This window comes from Bufo bufo, chromosome 6, assembly GCF_905171765.1.
Source record: "Bufo bufo chromosome 6, aBufBuf1.1, whole genome shotgun sequence".
Lineage (NCBI taxonomy): Eukaryota > Metazoa > Chordata > Amphibia > Anura > Bufonidae > Bufo > Bufo bufo.
In genome coordinates, this window is record NC_053394.1 from 169,636,542 (window position 1) to 169,653,922 (window position 17,381).

Here is a 17,381-nt window from a genome sequence, read left to right on the forward strand (position 1 = left end):
GACCTGGTAGGAAGGAGCAGGCGCTCGTCTGCGATCAGCCTGGAGTCTCTGGCGCTGCGCAGAGACCTCAAGGGACTTCTGGATCTGTACCCAAGAAGCACGTAGGACGGAAAGGTGATCCTCCACAGCCGGAATATCCTGGGGAGAGAATACCTCCGGTAACACGGCAGGTTGGAACCCATAATTGGCCATGAAGGGAGACGTCCCAGAGGAAGAGTTCACCGCCGTGTTCCTGGCAAACTCAGCCCAAGGCAGGAGGTCAACCCAATTGTCTTGGTGATCGGAGACATAGCAACGAAGGAATTGCTCCAAGGCTTGATTGGATCGTTCTGCGGCCCCATTGGACTGAGGGTGGTAGGCCGAGGAGAAGGAGAGATGAATCCCCAACTGGGAGCAAAAGGCGCGCCAGAACCTGGACACAAACTGACTCCCCCGATCCGACACAATCTCCTTAGGCAAACCGTGCAACCGGAAGACCTCCCTGGCAAAAATCGTGGCCAACTCTTGTGCAGAGGGTAACTTCTTGAGAGGAACACAGTGGCACATTTTGGAAAACCGATCCACAATCATGAGAATGACCGTATGGCCTCGGGATGCAGGGAGGTCCACAATGAAATCCATCCCCAGGTGTGACCATGGGCGCTCCCCGGTGGCTATGGGTTGCAGAAGGCCCAACGGAAGGTGCCGAGGGGACTTACTCTGGGCACAAACGGAGCATGCCGCTACATATGCGGCGATGTTGGAACGTAGGGAAGGCCACCAGAACAGACGTGAAACAGCCCAGGACAGCTGATTCTTTCCAGGATGCCCCGCGGTCTTGGAGTTATGGTAGGTTCGCAACAACCGAGTGCGCAACTCCTCAGGCACAAAACATCTGCCGTTGGGTCTCCCAGAGGGAGCACCAGATTGAGCCGCCAAAATCTGCTCACCCAGGGGATAGGTCAGGCTGGTGCGAATGGCGGCCAGGATCTGATTCGGAGGTATGACCGAAGTCGGAATCGACTCCTCCCTGGACAGCTCGGAGTACTGCCGTGATAAGGCATCCGCCCTGATGTTCTTGGAACCGGGTAGGTAGGAGACCACGTAATTAAAACGTGACAAGAACAGAGCCCATCTGGCCTGACGTGGTGTCAATCTCTTGGCCTCAGAAAGGTAGGTCAGATTCTTGTGGTCCGTCAGGATGAGAACCGGAACCACCGAACCCTCGAGCAAGTGCCTCCATTCTTTAAGGGCCTGCACGATGGCCAATAACTCCCTGTCACCAATCTGATAGTTGCACTCCGCGGAAGACAGTTTCCGGGAGTAAAACCCACAAGGAAGCAGAGGACCCTCTGGTGTTCTACGCTGAGACAGAAGGGCGCCTACTCCCGTCTCAGACGCGTCCACCTCGAGGACAAAGGGCAACCCAGGGTTGGGATGCGACAGAATCGGAGCCGACACAAAGGCGGACTTTAGGGCCTCAAAAGCTCGGATGGCCTCGAGCGGCCAGACCTGGGAATTACTGCCCTTCCTGGTCAGATCCGTGAGAGGCTTGGCCAGCATGGAAAAGTCCCTGATGAACTTCCGATAATAATTGGCGAAGCCCAAAAAGCGCTGCAGGGAACGAAGACCACTGGGCTGGGGCCACTGTAAGACAGCCGAAACCTTCTCAGGATCCATGGAGAACCCCTCAGCGGAAATGATGTAACCTAAGAAGGTTACCTGGGATCGGTGAAATTCGCATTTCTCAAGCTTACCGAACAGCTTGTTCTCTCGTAACCGTTGCAACACTCGTCTGACATCCAGAATGTGGGCCTCCATGGATTCAGAATATACCAAGATGTCATCCAAATAGACTACCACACACTGCTGCAACAGGTCACGGAAAACATCGTTGATGAATTCCTGAAAGACTGCGGGCGCATTGCACAACCCAAAGGGCATCACCAAGGATTCGTAATGACCGGTCCTGGTGTTAAACGCGGTCTTCCACTCATCGCCCGCCTTGATCCTTACCAGGTTATATGCCGCCCTCAGGTCGAGTTTGGTAAAGACCGTGGCCCCTTTAAGGCGATCGAACAGCTCGGAAATCAAGGGTATCGGGTAAGCGTTCTTGATCGTGATGCGATTGAGACCCCTGTAATCGATGCAAGGCCTCAACTCACCGCCCTTCTTTTTCACAAAGAAAAATCCAGCCCCTGCCGGGGACGAAGATTTGCGAATGTGTCCGCGTGAAAGCGCCTCCCTCACGTACTCCTCCATGGCCTCATTCTCCGCTACCGACAGTGGATAGACTTTGCCACGAGGAGGAACGGCACCAGATTGTAACTCTATGGCACAATCGTATGGGCGGTGCGGAGGTAGGGCAACCGCGCGCACCTTATCGAATACATCCCGGTACTCCTCGTATTCAGGAGGCAACAGAGAGTCCGAGGAAGTACACAGCAACTTGACAGACCCATGGATGCAACTAGCCCCACACTGCGGTGACCACGAGAGGATCTCGACCGATCTCCAATCGAAAGTCGGATTATGCTTCTGGAGCCAGGGGTACCCCAAGACCACCGAGTAGTGTGGAGACGAAATAACCTGGAGGCAGACCGACTCTCTGTGAACGGCACCAATGGCTATCCCCACTGGAAGGGTCTCATGAGTCACGTGTGGCGGCAGAAGGGGTCTGCCGTCTATCGCCTCAAGAGCCAGTGGGGAACCTCGAGCCTGCAGAGGAATGGAATTGGCGGCAGCGAACACACTATCAATGAACAAACCACCAGCACCAGAGTCCACCAACGCCTGGGTCGTCACCGAGCCCCCGACCCAGGAGAGGACAACAGTGATCAGTGGTTTGTCAACACGGGAAACCGGGGACGAGGAGACTCCACCCAAGATCTGCCCCCGACAGGATTTCAGGGTACGAGCGTTTCCCGGACGGTTCGGACATGCCAACCGAAAATGCCCACCGAGACCACAGTACATGCATCGGCCCTCGCGTCTCCGGAGTGCCCTCTCCCCCTCGGACAGGCGAGCAAACCCCAGCTGCATGGGTTCACCCCCAGACAAGTCATCCCCAGGAGGCGTGGGAGGAGAGGGAGGCACGGGTGGGACAGCAAACGTAGGCACCAATCTGTTAGAAGACCTCCGCAGGTTCTCCTTAAAGGAAGGTCTCTCCCTGAGTCTGGTGTCAATCAAAATCAGGAAAGAAATAAGAGACTCGAGCTCAACTGGTAGGTCCTTAGCTGCAACCTCATCCTTCAAGGCATCCGAGAGACCATGAGAGAAAGCAGCGACCAGAGCCTCATTATTCCAGCCCACCTCTGCTGCCAGGGTACGAAACTCAATGGCGTATTCAGCTACGGATCGTGAACCCTGTCTGATGGACATAAGGAGCTTCGCAGCAGAGGCAGCACGAGCCGGCACATCGAATACCTTCCGAAGAGAAGCAACAAAACCGGAAAACTCGGCAACCACCGGATTGTTGTTCTCCCATAAAGGGCTGGCCCAGGCCAAGGCCTTGTCCGAGAGCAGCGAGATCAAGAAGCCCACCTTTGATCTCTCAGTGGGAAAGGCATGTGGCAGCAACTCGAAATAAATGCCCACCTGGTTAAGGAAACCTCGGCACTGAGTTGGCTCTCCCCCAAAGCGCTGTGGAAGAGGGGCAGAACCGGTCATACCCCGAAACACCGCAGGCGCAACAACAGGTGTCGGGGTAGACTCTGGCGCAACAACCGGAGCGGCAGTAGGAGCGAGCCCAGGAGCGACAACCGACCCATCGGCAACGGGAGCGAAATGAGCCGTGCGTTCAAGCAGGGTTTGCAACGCCACAGCGAACCGACCCAACAGGTGATCCTGCTGATCAAGTCTGGCAACCAGCGTGGGTAGCGAGGATGGCCCTGTACCGTCAGAATTCATGGCTTGGTCCTAATGTCACGGAACCATGAACCAGACGTACAACAAGAGATAAGCGAAAATAGGAAGACTTTATTGAAAATAAAGCTGTAAAGCAAAAGTCCAAACGGATGGTGAAACCGAGCAGAGTCTTTGCGAAGCCAGAGGTCAGGAACCAGAAGGGTAGTCAGACGAAGCCAGGATCAGGAACCAGCAGGGTAGTCAGACGAAGCCAGGATCAGGAACCAGCAGGGTAGTCAGACGAAGCCAGGATCAGGAACCAGCAGGGTAGTCAGACGAAGCCAGGATCAGGAACCAGAAGCAGCAGCAGTCTTAGAAGCATGTGAACACAAGAGGACCAAGCAAGGAACTGAAGCCACAGACCTCCTATATATATGAGCTAGGCATCCAGCTCCTCCCAGGGGAAGGAGGAGCCGCAGGGTGGAAGGCTACAAGAAACCCAGAAACCAAGATGGCCACCAGCACATGTCAAACGAAGGAGAGCAGCAAGCAGGTAAGACCATGACAGCCTGATCCCATGACCCTCCATCAGCAGCCATTTTATGGATAAGATCTCTGTTTGGACAGAGACACCATCCTACTACCCCATTACTCCATGCTGTGTTGGCCGTGAACAAGGTCCGTGACGGGCCAAAACGTTGGCCGTGATTTCTATATGTGCATCTCTGGAGCGATAGGCACACATGGTACCACGATCAGCATTTTTTCCGGTTGCGGTAATTAAAGCCTTTAGATGCCGTGATCAAGTGAGATCACGGCATCTAAATGGTCAAAAACCCAGAAGTTTGCGCATCCTGGCTTGTTACCGGCATCCTCTGTGGCCAGTGAGGATGCCGGTAAATAATTTTAATGCGCTGAGCCTCACTGAAGAGGCAGAGAGCATTGAAACTGCAATTCTTATTTTGGCCACCAGGCCAACATAAGAAATGAGCAAGAGTTAGTAATAAATGCATTTTAAAAATCCATAATTGTTCAAAATAAAAAATAAAATAAAAAAAAAGGATTTTATACACTTAAATAAGAGCTTCAAAATCATTGCAAAAAAGTTTAAAAAAAACTGTTAAAAAATATTATAATTTTTTTTTAAATATAAAAGTTTAAATCACCCTCCTAATAAAATAAATAAATACCTAAATAACAAAAAATATAAACATCATGGGTATCACCGTGACCAAAAATGCCCGTACTATTAAAATATACAAATATTTTTCCAATTCGGCAAATGGCGTAACGGAAAAAAGGGTCAAATGGCCAATTTGCCATTTTTTCATTGCTATTCTTACCCAAAAAATGTTATAAAATGTGATCAAAAAGTCACAGACTCCAAATTTGTATCAATAAAAACTACAGATTGTCCTGGAAAAAATGAGCCCAGACACAGCTCGGTAGATATAACAATAAAAAAGTTATGGGGTCAGAATATGGTGATGTAAAAAAAAAATATATTTTTTTTTTTCAAAGTATACTTTTATTTTACACTAAATTAAAATTTCTTTTTACACTATTTAGACTTAAAAAACATCTACTGACCCAGAGAATCAAGGGCATGGGTCAGTTTTGCTGCAAAAGGAACGCCATGGGAACAAAACCTGTAATGGTGGAGGAATTGCATTTTTTTCCACCCCATTTGGAATTTTGTTTACCGCTTCCCACTGCATTGGATGCCATAATTAATGGTGGCATTAGAAAGTACAACTTGTGCCACAAAAAATAAGCCCTCATACAGCTATGTGAATGGAAATATAAAAAAGTTATTGCTCAAGGAAGATAGGGAAGAAAAATGAAAACGCACAAATGAAAAAAACCTCCGGTATCCTTAGGTTTAAAGATGGAATAAACATTATCATTTTATTGAAATATTCAGTGCTGTGTTTCTTCACATCCTGGACAGAACAAAAGACTTGGCAAACAAGGGTGCATACCTTATGAAATATAGAAAATAGCACAGATTTTAAACTAAGACTATATTAGTAAGTGCCATATAATCATCTTACAACCACATTGATCAATAGTAAGCAGAAAGTGGCCAGTCCCCTAAATCATTGGAGAAAAACAGGAAAGACAAGATACTTTCCACAAACAAGACAGTAATATTTTTGCCAACTATATTCACACTTGACCTGCTACTAGAGGCATGCCAGTCATTTGCTCACCGTATGTCTTATCTCCAAGTGGCTCCTGACAAAATCCAGGAGCCGACAGTATAGACATAATTAGACTACTTTTCCATAATACGGTGTGCATAGGGAGGCATGGGGCCTTAATGAACTACCATATGAATCTGACACGCCATGTACAAGGTATTTTCCCATTTTTCTAGGGAAGAATATTTCTTATATATAGGGCATCCTATATGTGACACAAAGAGTCCATGGTGAACTGGGCAGACTCTCTGAGATGTTTTACCTGTAATAAGGTGTGGCCAAAACAAAAACAATAAAAATCATAATGAAGGTATACTACAACCAAAATTGAACATTTTCTTGTTAAATCGTACAATTTTAATCAAATGTGGAGTTTCACTATAAATGTGTTATCCAGTAAATACCCAAAATTAAATGGTTAGTACGTACACACAAAGGTCCCCAAATGTTGTCAGCAGTGTAAGATGAAATGTTGAAGGGAAACACAGCGACTGATGAAATGCCCATACCGATCTGAAAGATGCCTACAGCAATCTGTAAAATCTTTGTAATAAGAAAAAAATGATAATTATTCTGTCAGTAACATACTGTAGATAAAAATCTACAAGTGATTTCACGAGAAATCAGAAAACCACATCACAGATTTATGGTGTGTTCATGACTGAGGAATTCAGGCTACTCCTAACAGTACTCTAAATGTAGATTTGATGGAAGTTGGTATGTTGCTGGGGGAATGAGTAACCATATGCCATTTCCCCTGGAAATTCATAGTAGTCGATCGACAGGGGTCAGAGCAGACAATGTTTTGATAGGAAGTTGCCCGGTTGGGACAACACTTCTAGAAAAAAAATCACCCTAAGATCCTCTATAAATTAGATACTGGATGATTGCCTGGCAGTGACCACCCCAGAAAAACCTACACTGGAACTGTTCTGGAATGCTAAATTGTATACTATTGACAGAAAATGAAGGTGGCGAAAACCAGAAATTTCAATTCTAATTATTCTTTCTTACTACCCCTCAAGAATACTTTTTTTTATAAACACCAAGAAAGGGAAAAAGTATCAATAAATTTCAGTCAACATATTGTAATTCATTGCATAAACAAATGCCAAGTTTTTTGCATTCATTCTTACCCCAATCCATTTTGGTTTTCCTCTTAAAAATACTTCATAATAATCCATTGGTTGTCTTTCGTAAGGAACATCTGAGAACCTGTACCATGGTGGACAATAAATCGCAGGAATCACACAACATGGGGGAACATCGGCCCTTTCACCATATGGCAGAACCATGTTTGAAAATGGTCTCGGTTGGAAGGAAAATAGATATTGAAACGATGTATCTGAGTAAGTTAAAATCCGTCATTTGTGTCGACAGTAATCCGGATTCATCTAGTTGCTTGCAGGTGTGTCCACTGTTAACCCACAACATTCAATAAAGGTGAAGAGTATAAAAAGGTCCTGAGTCATACAGTACCTCTGTGTACACTGCCTGTTCTCATAAACCTTGTTTGAATTCCATCTGTACTAACAAACTTCATGCATCTCCAGTCCTAATACATTTCAATGTTGCATCCCTGGTTTATCTTTACAATTGGTTTAGTTTTTTAAACTGAAAAAAGTCATTACATTTCCTACACTTGTAACTCGAAATAATCTTTCCCAATATATTTTATTAAGAGACAGTAGTGGCATCTTCACATCCTTCCAACAGCCTGAAGTTCTTATTTTCTCTAGACCAGGCATGCTCAACCTGCGGCCTTCCAGCTGTTGCAAAACTATAACTCCCAGCATGCCCGAACAGCCTACAGCTATCAGCCTACAGCAGGGCATTGTGGGAGTTGTAGTTTTACAACAGCTAGAGGGCCGCAGGTTGAGCATGCCTGCTCTAGAAGAAGGAAGGGGGGGGGGGGGGCAATGTGCTCTCTCTCTCTCTCTTTCTTTCTCTCCCTCTCTCACATTTCATATATATTTGTAGATACCTGCAGAGTGATTTTTGGTCATACCTATAGATGTACTTTATAAGGTACTGTATATTTACCTTTGAAGCCAATAGTTTTATTCCTACAATGTACCTAAGATGGAAGAAGAAGCAACTGTGCAAATAGTGTCCACAGCTGTTTACAGCATAAGGGCTCGTTCACTCGAACGTGTGATGCCCGTTGCAGTATTGCAGACCGTATTGCTGATCCGCAATACAGGGGAACCGTTCCATGGCCATTCCGCATTACAGATGCGGACCCATTCATTTCAATAGATCCGCAAATCCGGAGATGCTGAACGGTGCGGAACGAAAGAATAGAATGGAACACTACGGAAGCACTCTGGGGTTCCGCGCTTCCGCACCGCAAAAAGATAGAACTTGCTCTATCTTTTTGCAGAATGGAAGGATCGCGGACCACAATTTGCGATCCACAGCACGGGCTTCACACGTTCGTGTGAACGAGCCCTAATTGTTGCTCTAGTTTTCACAATAGCCTTCACTTTTTTGCAATAATGTTGCATATTAATGCTAGACTCAGTGTCATCTTTGAGCTGTGGTGAAAGTACAGGATTACCATGACCGCTCCATGGCTTCAATGTTACCTTGTGGGAAAGAGCTACAGGTCTTCTGACACAGTGTTGCTGATTGTGGCCATTTCTCTGTGAAGCTGTAGTCCCATGCTCCTGCACGCCATGTGCTGACATACATAGTTCGAAAATGTGTCATGCTTTATTGGATGCTATGTAAATAACAATTTCCCCTTAGAACTCAAAGTAGTCTGACAAATTGCTTCTTTGGATAGGTATCAGTGTAAAAATCTTGGGACGTAATCAATCAGCTGTTGTAAGAGGTCACAGCTCTCTGGTGAGAGCTGCAGCCTCCACACAGCTGGACATTATATAGTGGCTATGCTTGGTATTGCAGTATTGACCCTTTCATTTGAAAGGAACTGAGCTGGTCCTAGGCCATGTGACCGATGAACCTGATGTCACTGGCTCGGGAAAAGGCCACAACAGTCACTGAAATGCCTCTGTCTCTTCGGACAGATAATCTGTGGGGGAGCCGAAAGTTGGACCCCCACTGATCAGTTATAGGTCATCAATATTGTACTACTGGAAAACCTACCAGAAAGTAGAAAATACATCAGAATTTTTATGTTACAACTCATGAGCACCATATAAAACTAAATACAATACTGATACTCACTGATATCACGAAACATCATATGGCCCAAAATAACATTTCCAGCAGGTGGCGTGCACTGTAGGGTTCATATCCCTGGACATGTAATGTAACAAATGCTAATCCTAAGAACATCTAATATGTTCATTCGCCATTATTAGACATTCTAATGTTCCATAATTCTATTGAATGAATTATGTATTTATATGACATCTCTAAAAATTTTGATCTGATACCACTTAAAGGGGACATACCCTTATTTTCACCCAGGCAGCCCCCCTGAGGCTAGAATCTCATGCTCCGATGCGCTCCCTTGCACTGCGCTAAATCGCGCATGGCAAGGTCTCTTTTGTTTTTAATAACACACTGCCGGGAGGAAACTTCTGCCCGGCAATGTGTTCGGTGACATCACCGACTCTGATGGGAGGGCTTTAGTGCTGCCCAAGCTGTTTTACTGGCACCAGGCTTCCTGGCAGCCCCATGGAGAGCCCCGGTACATCACCGGATCTCCAAAAAATGCCTTTGATCTGCGCGATTTAGCGCACGGCAAAGGAGAGCATCGGAGCCTGACTGCTCTGATGCTCCTGTCAGGGGGGCTGCCGGGGTAAAAATTGAGGTATGTCTGGGTTCAGCTCTGAACCCGGTCTACCCCTTTAATGTTCCCAGTGATCAGAAAGTGGCACTTCATATATCTGCATTTATAGGATGTCTTAAAGGGAATGTGTCATCAGAATTGTTTAAATCAAGTATTTATGTAAACATTTTTTTGAATTCTTGGTGATTTTTTTTTTTTTCACGTCATGGTATATATATATTTTTTTTAAATCCTACAATCATGCAGTTTCTTTTCAGTCTTTCAGTCTTCTAGGCCTATAATATGTCAAGACTGTGGAGCACATTTATTAAGAATGGCATTTTAGATGCCGGCCTTAATAAGCCCTATACCTGCTGATGGATCCGCTGGAGTTACGAAGAGGCGCCGGCCTCTACATAACTTCGGCGGATCCACCGACGCTTTTAAATGTAAGACAGGCGTAGAAAATGGTAAATGCCTGCTGGCCCGTCCACTTCCCTGCCCACGCCACACCCACTTTTTTATACCGTATATACCATATACTGTCTATCTGCTTTCTTTCACTGTAATCCTGCTTGTGATGATAATGAGATGACTGCTGAAAAGTGATCTCTACAGAGCGGGAAGTCTCAACCTATTATTAGTCTTAGTGGTCAAAAATAACAAATACTTGAAAATTCCTTTAAGGACAATTTATTGACACATATTGCTATATTTATATGCGGATATACAAACATGAATGGGTGGGTGGGGTTTACAGGTTTTATATTTTTTTTACCATCTTGGCAATGCAGGGCGTTATAATATAGTTGAAAACATGCATTAGTCTAGCACATTCAAAGTGAGTGTGCAATGCAAACTCCCAAATACCACCATAAAGTAAGGTGACCCTGATCTGTTAGGATCTGAATAAAAAGTGGATCAACACACAGACCCATAGAAAATAATAAACACCAGTGTACTATAAAAATATAATTTTATTAATGATAATACAAACAATGGTTAGAAATGGGTCACACAATGCAAGGAGATGCATCAGCCCGTGAACGGTTTGATATAACTAATCTAAAAGTCATGGTGCAAATATTAAGTAAAGTGCACAAAACCAGAAATACAAAATTATAACAAAGTCCCAAGTATATTACAAAAAATAGGCATAAATAATGCAAGTTAATAGGGACTGTACCCATGACAAACAACTTCAAATGAGGTGACGTTAACCCTGATGTGTGTCATTGACTGGGGTGTCATCAGCCTAATAGTGCCAATTATTTATGTATCTAGCAGCCAATCCAGAGCAGGATCTCATCTATGACATACCACAGCACTGAGGCCACACCCAGATGTAGGCAAAGCCAAAACATGTGTCAGACTTTGTCACGTGCCGGAGGCCCAAGGCAGACCTCCGGGATGTCTTGCAAACAGGACACAGGCAATATTCAGACCAGGGACAAACAGAATACTTTATTACACATGTAATAAAAGCACATGACAGTAAAGCAGGTTAGGCAATAGTGGTAGAATTACCACAGAACCAAGTGCACCAGCAGACCAGAGGCAAAACCCAGAGGGCAGAAAGCCAGTGAGCCCTGTTCTTCACAGAGCCCCTGGTGGTGGGGATGAACTAGGCCGAGGGCTCACTGGTCACACCTCCGAGAAGGTCCCGGTACACTTGGCCCCTAGCTGCAAGGAACCACGCTGGTACAAGCACCAGCAGAACGGACAACAGAACTGGAACCCAAACAAACTCAGGACATGGATCAGTCAACAAGACAAATGGGAACCAGCACAGAAGCAGATGCCTGGACCCCAAGCGGAATGGTAGCATGGCAGTCTCAGGCAGAGCTGCACACAGACAAGAGATCCTCTCTCCGGAGAACCCAGGGACCCTCTCATGAAGGCAGGACAAACACAGGAACAGAAGCAGTAAGGCACTGCAGGACAGACAAGGAACGGACTGGATCAAAAGCAGTAGGCACTGCCAGGCTGGACAAGGATCAAGTAGGATCAGAAGCAGTTTAGCACTGCCAGGCTATCAGACGCAGTTAGAGTACTGCTAGGCTAAACATGGAACAGAGTGGAACAGACACAGAACAGGTGCAGAAGAGCAGGCAAGGCATGGACAAGGATAACATCATCAACACAGAACAGGTACAGAACATCAGACAAGGCAACAACAACAATGAAATGCTTTACCTGGCGACACCACAAACAAGGGCAGATGACAAAACCCCCTGGGTCAGCAGCAAGGGGCTACACCCAGTAAGGCTCAAGACAGACTGACCCCCCTCCCCCCCCTGGGATTTTATTGTGATCTTCCCATAGATCTGTAATAGAGATGAGCGAATTTCATGTTATGAAATTCGTTCACGCTTCGTTTGGTGGAAAAAGCAGAATTGCATTATGGATTCCGTTACCACGGACCATAATGCAATTCTATGACGGAAGGCCTTTAGAGGCATTCCGTTATTTATTCGGTCATAATAGAAGTCTATAGCCTGCATAACAGATCCGTCCCATTTCCGTTATGCAGGAGAGGACGGAATCCATAACGCAATTCTGCTTTTACCACCAAATGAAGCGTGAACGAATTTCAAGATATGAAATTCGCTCATCTCTAATCTGTAAGTACTATAACTTTGTATGATTCTTGATATTTCTCCCATGGCTTTTAGATTTGTTATATCAGGCTGACACCCCTCTTTACATTGTGTGAATCATATTTAACCCTAATTTCTATTCTCCTTAATAAATTTCAGTTATTTTCATTGTACATTGGTGTGCATGCTTTTCTATATGCTATTTCTTTTATGTTATTTCAAGGCAGTGCAAGTGCACTTAACACATAGATATATGATATGTCCTTCTGTTACAAATAATAAAGTGGATAAAAGCAGATTCATTGGATCTTTCAAGCCTAATGTAGACGCAGGTGGTGAACACATTTTGTCATCTTTGCGCTGAGTACCAAATCTCCTTATCTGGTTCCCGAGTCTATAAAAGTACAGCCACTTAGGTTTCCTGAGGCTGTTTTGGAAGCCAAAACCAGGAGTGAATTCAAAGAAGAGGAGAAATCATATATGTCCTTCCTTTCCTTTTATGATTCACTTCTGATTTTAGCTTCCAACACTACATCGGGAAACCTGAATGTGTGGCCATAACCTGATGATTACTAATTTCTATTACAATGATACACCTTTTAATATATATATGCAGATTCAAGCAATGTTCATATTGATGTTTTCTCCTTTTTGATTCACATTGTCTTCTTTTTAGCTAGTGAATGGAGGAGGTGGTGGTTGTGTCTGAGGATATGTTGGAGCTGTGGCAGAAAATACAGATGGGGGCATTGAAATCACAACATCATTCTGTATCACAAACACCTGCAATTGAAAAAGAAAATTTCTGCTAATACAACGAGCATAACTAGAGATGAGCGAAGTTTTGAAAAATTCAATTCAGCAGCTTTGCCAAAGTTGGACAAGAAATTAGATTCATACAAATTAACCCCATTCAGCCCATCAATCAATGGGACATTTTTTAACAGCCGCTTAGACAGAAGTGAACCCGTCTAATGTTAAAACGTTAATACGCTAGTGCAATATGGCCTTTTGGGTTTACAAAAATCACTCACCTTATCCACTTGCTCCCAGCGTGATCACAAGGTGACATCAATCAGTTAATGACGTTACCACGTGATCATGCTGAGAGCACATGATGACGTCATCACGCTTAGCACAGGTCCTTCAGGAGGTCTTTTTCAATCAACAGAGGAGTGGACTGCCTCTGCACAAGCAAACGGATGAGGTGAGTATTTTTTCTTTTCCCATTCTTTATAAGCCAACTCCAGCCGGCATTTTAGGAAAAATGATTTGTTACTATAAAGCACAAGGAAATTCGGCTTCGTTTAGAATCCAATTTTTCCAAAAATTCTGCCTGAATTCTACTTTGGATGCTTTACTTCACTCAACACTAAGCTTAACGAACATGACATGGATTTGAAAATTCACTTTTTCGTACATATTTTTATGCTACTTATAGATGGCACTTTCAAAGCCACATCCCCATGTATTCTTATGGGTATAGAGCTGAGGACATGGGTTGCTAGATGGCCGCTAGCACATCTGCAATACCCAGTCCCCATAGCTCTGTGTGCTTTTAATGTGTAAAAAAAATGATGTAATACATATGCAAATTAACCTGAGATGAGTCAGGGACAGGACTCATCTCAGGTTAATTTGCATATGTATCAAATAGTTTTTTTACACAATAAAAGCACACAGAGCTATGGGGACTGGGTATTGCAGATGTGCTAGCGGCCATCTAGCAACCCATGTCCTCAGCTCTATACCCAAAATCCCGGTGACAGGTTCCCTTTAAGGTTGTTGAGGTTTTTAGTCAGGAAAATATCTCACAGACAACGGCTGAGCCTGTATGCAAGTATATTATATGTGATCCTGTTTAAGTGCACTTGTAAATCAAGCAGCTACAGTAACGTTTTCAATGGAATTGTTCTCATTATGGATGAGAAACAGAATATTAAAGCGATTCTTACCTGAGGAACTATAGATGATGCATGACTCAAAGAGCGACATCCAAAGACTGACAAGGAAATTGACAAACAGAATAGCAGAAAATTTGTCACAAGAAGAATAGTGTCAATTAAATATCCTCCAATCTGTAAAAAAAAAAAAAAAGACTATTGCACAATAAGGTATGAATAGTCAGAATGAATGAGAATAATGACCTCATTTTAGCATGTTATCCAAATAAAATAACTTGTGAGACTCATTCATCTATATCTTGGAGGACATTCAAATCATTGAGGGTAAAGGCCAAACAGGGCAGTATTGTTGTGGCCATGATGTGTAACACCCCAGAGTGGTGTTACCACTTCTGCACCCTGCTACTGTCTTTATTGGTCTAACCTAATGTCACCTTATGTATTTATTCCGGGTCCTCCACAATGTGCATTCCTAATCTGTTTGCAATTGTTAGGTTCATGAAATATGCCCGGTTCACCAGCAGGTGGCAGAAAACACAGCAGAGCTGTACTTCGATAGAATGGAACCTTCCATTCCATTCTAACCCCCCTCTGGAGAGAAGTGGACGAGTCCTACATCCTGCAGGAAGGGTGGGGACCAGTTAGCTTCAGTCTAGCTTACCCCCTGCTAAGGGAAGGTAGTGCAGAGGCACATCTCTGCTGGACATGCCCACACCAGCCAGAGCACCCTAAGCTCTGCTGGCCACGGAGGCCAAAGCATGAAGCCTCAGGAGCCAAGAGGAAAGTTGCCTGGCATAACCATAAGACAGACTACAATGTGAAGTGCAGCACCAAGGGGAAAGAAATTACACTATTTAAGCTTGTCAGTACAGCAGAGCCAGAGAAAACAGAGATATAGCAGAGTTGAGTTTGCCTGCCAGTTTAATGCTAAAGCCTGCTGGAACCAAAACAAATCCTGTAAACTGCTTGAATAAATGTTTATTCAAAGTAAATCTGCCATTGAACTTCATCTCAAGGTCTGAACTCAAGTTATTTCTTAAAATCCATCAATTATTCCCCCTATTTATTGCTTCGGAGCCAAAGTCTGGGGTCCAGCCATATCCAGGTAGGAGCACTGTGACACATAAAGAGACATTTAGGCTGCAACATACCACTCGGCATTTCCTACACCTAGGACGCGTGTTATGTACAGGGCCTTAGGGGGAGGCACCCATTGCAGATGCAGCTGAAAACTGTTGAGGTTTTCAAAGTAAATATGAAATAAATGCTTTAGTTTGACATAAGATGGCTGCTTCTCCTGCAAAACTGTATGACCATTACTATCAGCCATATAGTTTTGCAGGTTAAACAACTTTTTTCTGCTAGCCACTGCAGTGTTTGGCCGCTTTATGACTGCATCGGTGCTATCCCATTTGACATTATCCTAAGAGTCCTCTAACTTATTTGTTGGTTTATTGTGTCTCACATTTACTAATACTGTATAATAGTTACACAGTGTAAACTTTAGACAGTCTTAAACTGCATCAGATTTATTACAGTGGCTAATAAATCTGGTGCACCTATAGACTCTGTAAACTAAGTTTACAACACTAATTTAGTTTATTTTTAAATAAATGTGCCATAATGGTGCATTTTTTTTTTTGCAACTCAGCACCCAATTCCTGTATGTAGCCACACAGTTTTCAGCAAAGCCAAGCCCCTTGTCACACGTGTCACAAATAGTGTCTGAAAGTGTCTAATCCAAATGCAAACTGCATTTGGATTTGTAAATCTCCCCTCTATTCAATTGGTTATTCTGATCAGTCTAGCTATAAATTGTGTTTTCCAATTCTAGGTCTTTAGTTCCTGTTACAATGGCAGTTCATGGCTGCCACTGTCCTGAGCGCACTTGCTCAGGCTTCCTGTTTGTGAATTAGGGTTCTTTCACACGAGCGTGTCCCTTGCGGGAATCACGCTCCATGTGAGAGATTGTGCGGTGTGCCTCTGCCTGACCTTTCTGTAATGGAATTATACTGACAGCTTTATGTCAGTATGATTCCATTACAGAAAGGTCAGGCAGACCAAGAAGGATGATTTGAAAGAAGTAAAGCCAGCAAAAGCCAGCAAATTCGGTTTGATCCAAATTTAATCACGGTATATTTTGTTAAAAACAGGCTATTTCCTGGCTGCAGAGAGCCTTTATAGTGGTGTACAACACTGTGCCTTGCAGTAACACGCATAAGGAGTCTGCTGTGGTAGTGAAATTATACTGTGAGTCAGTATGACATGCAGATCACAGGCATTGCTCTTAGAAAAACTTCACTTATTTGGGCAGTCACAGGGCCAAAACTGACCAAATAACTCAAGTATGAACTCAGCCTTACAGGTAGATGTCTATAGAACCTGTTCTATTAAACAAGTAGAGCCCTCCAACAGATTATTTGGCCCTTCCTCTGATCCGTCAGAACAATAACCCACAAAAAACGGATCCTGTCTGTTGAGCATCCGCCTTCACTCGGTCAGCATTTGGTCAGTAATCCATTAGTATTGCTAATGCAAAAAAAACAGGAGTGGATCCAAAACAGATGACACGTGAATGGAATATTTGCATGTCTTCTGTGTTTTGTACCCACTCCTGCTTTTGGCTACCAAATCACAAGCCAATTCTGATGGGACCATAAAGGCCTTACAGCTGCTACACAGACAGGATCCGTTGTGCGTCTCATTTTTCCTTCCTTCTGACAGATCAGAAGGGTCAAAAAAATGATGATGTCAACCAGGCCGAAAAGCAAAATAGTGGCCCAGTCATGAAGTGGGGATGTTGGGAACAGCATAAAAAGTTCACAGAGTGGCCCTATGACATACTGGTGAGGTGGAAGCAGCATGAGGAGGCCACAGAGTGCAACAATGACAGTGTGGAGGTGACGGCAGCATCAGGAGGCAACTGAGTGGCAAGGTAACATAGTGTGGAGGTGGCAGCAGCATCAGGAGACCAGAGTGGCAAGCTGATATAGTGTGGAGGTGGCAGCAGCATGAGGAGGCCACAGAGTGGCAAGGTGACATAGTGTGGAGGTGGCAGCAGCATCAGGAGGCCACAGAGTGGCAAGGTGACATAGTGTGAAGGTGG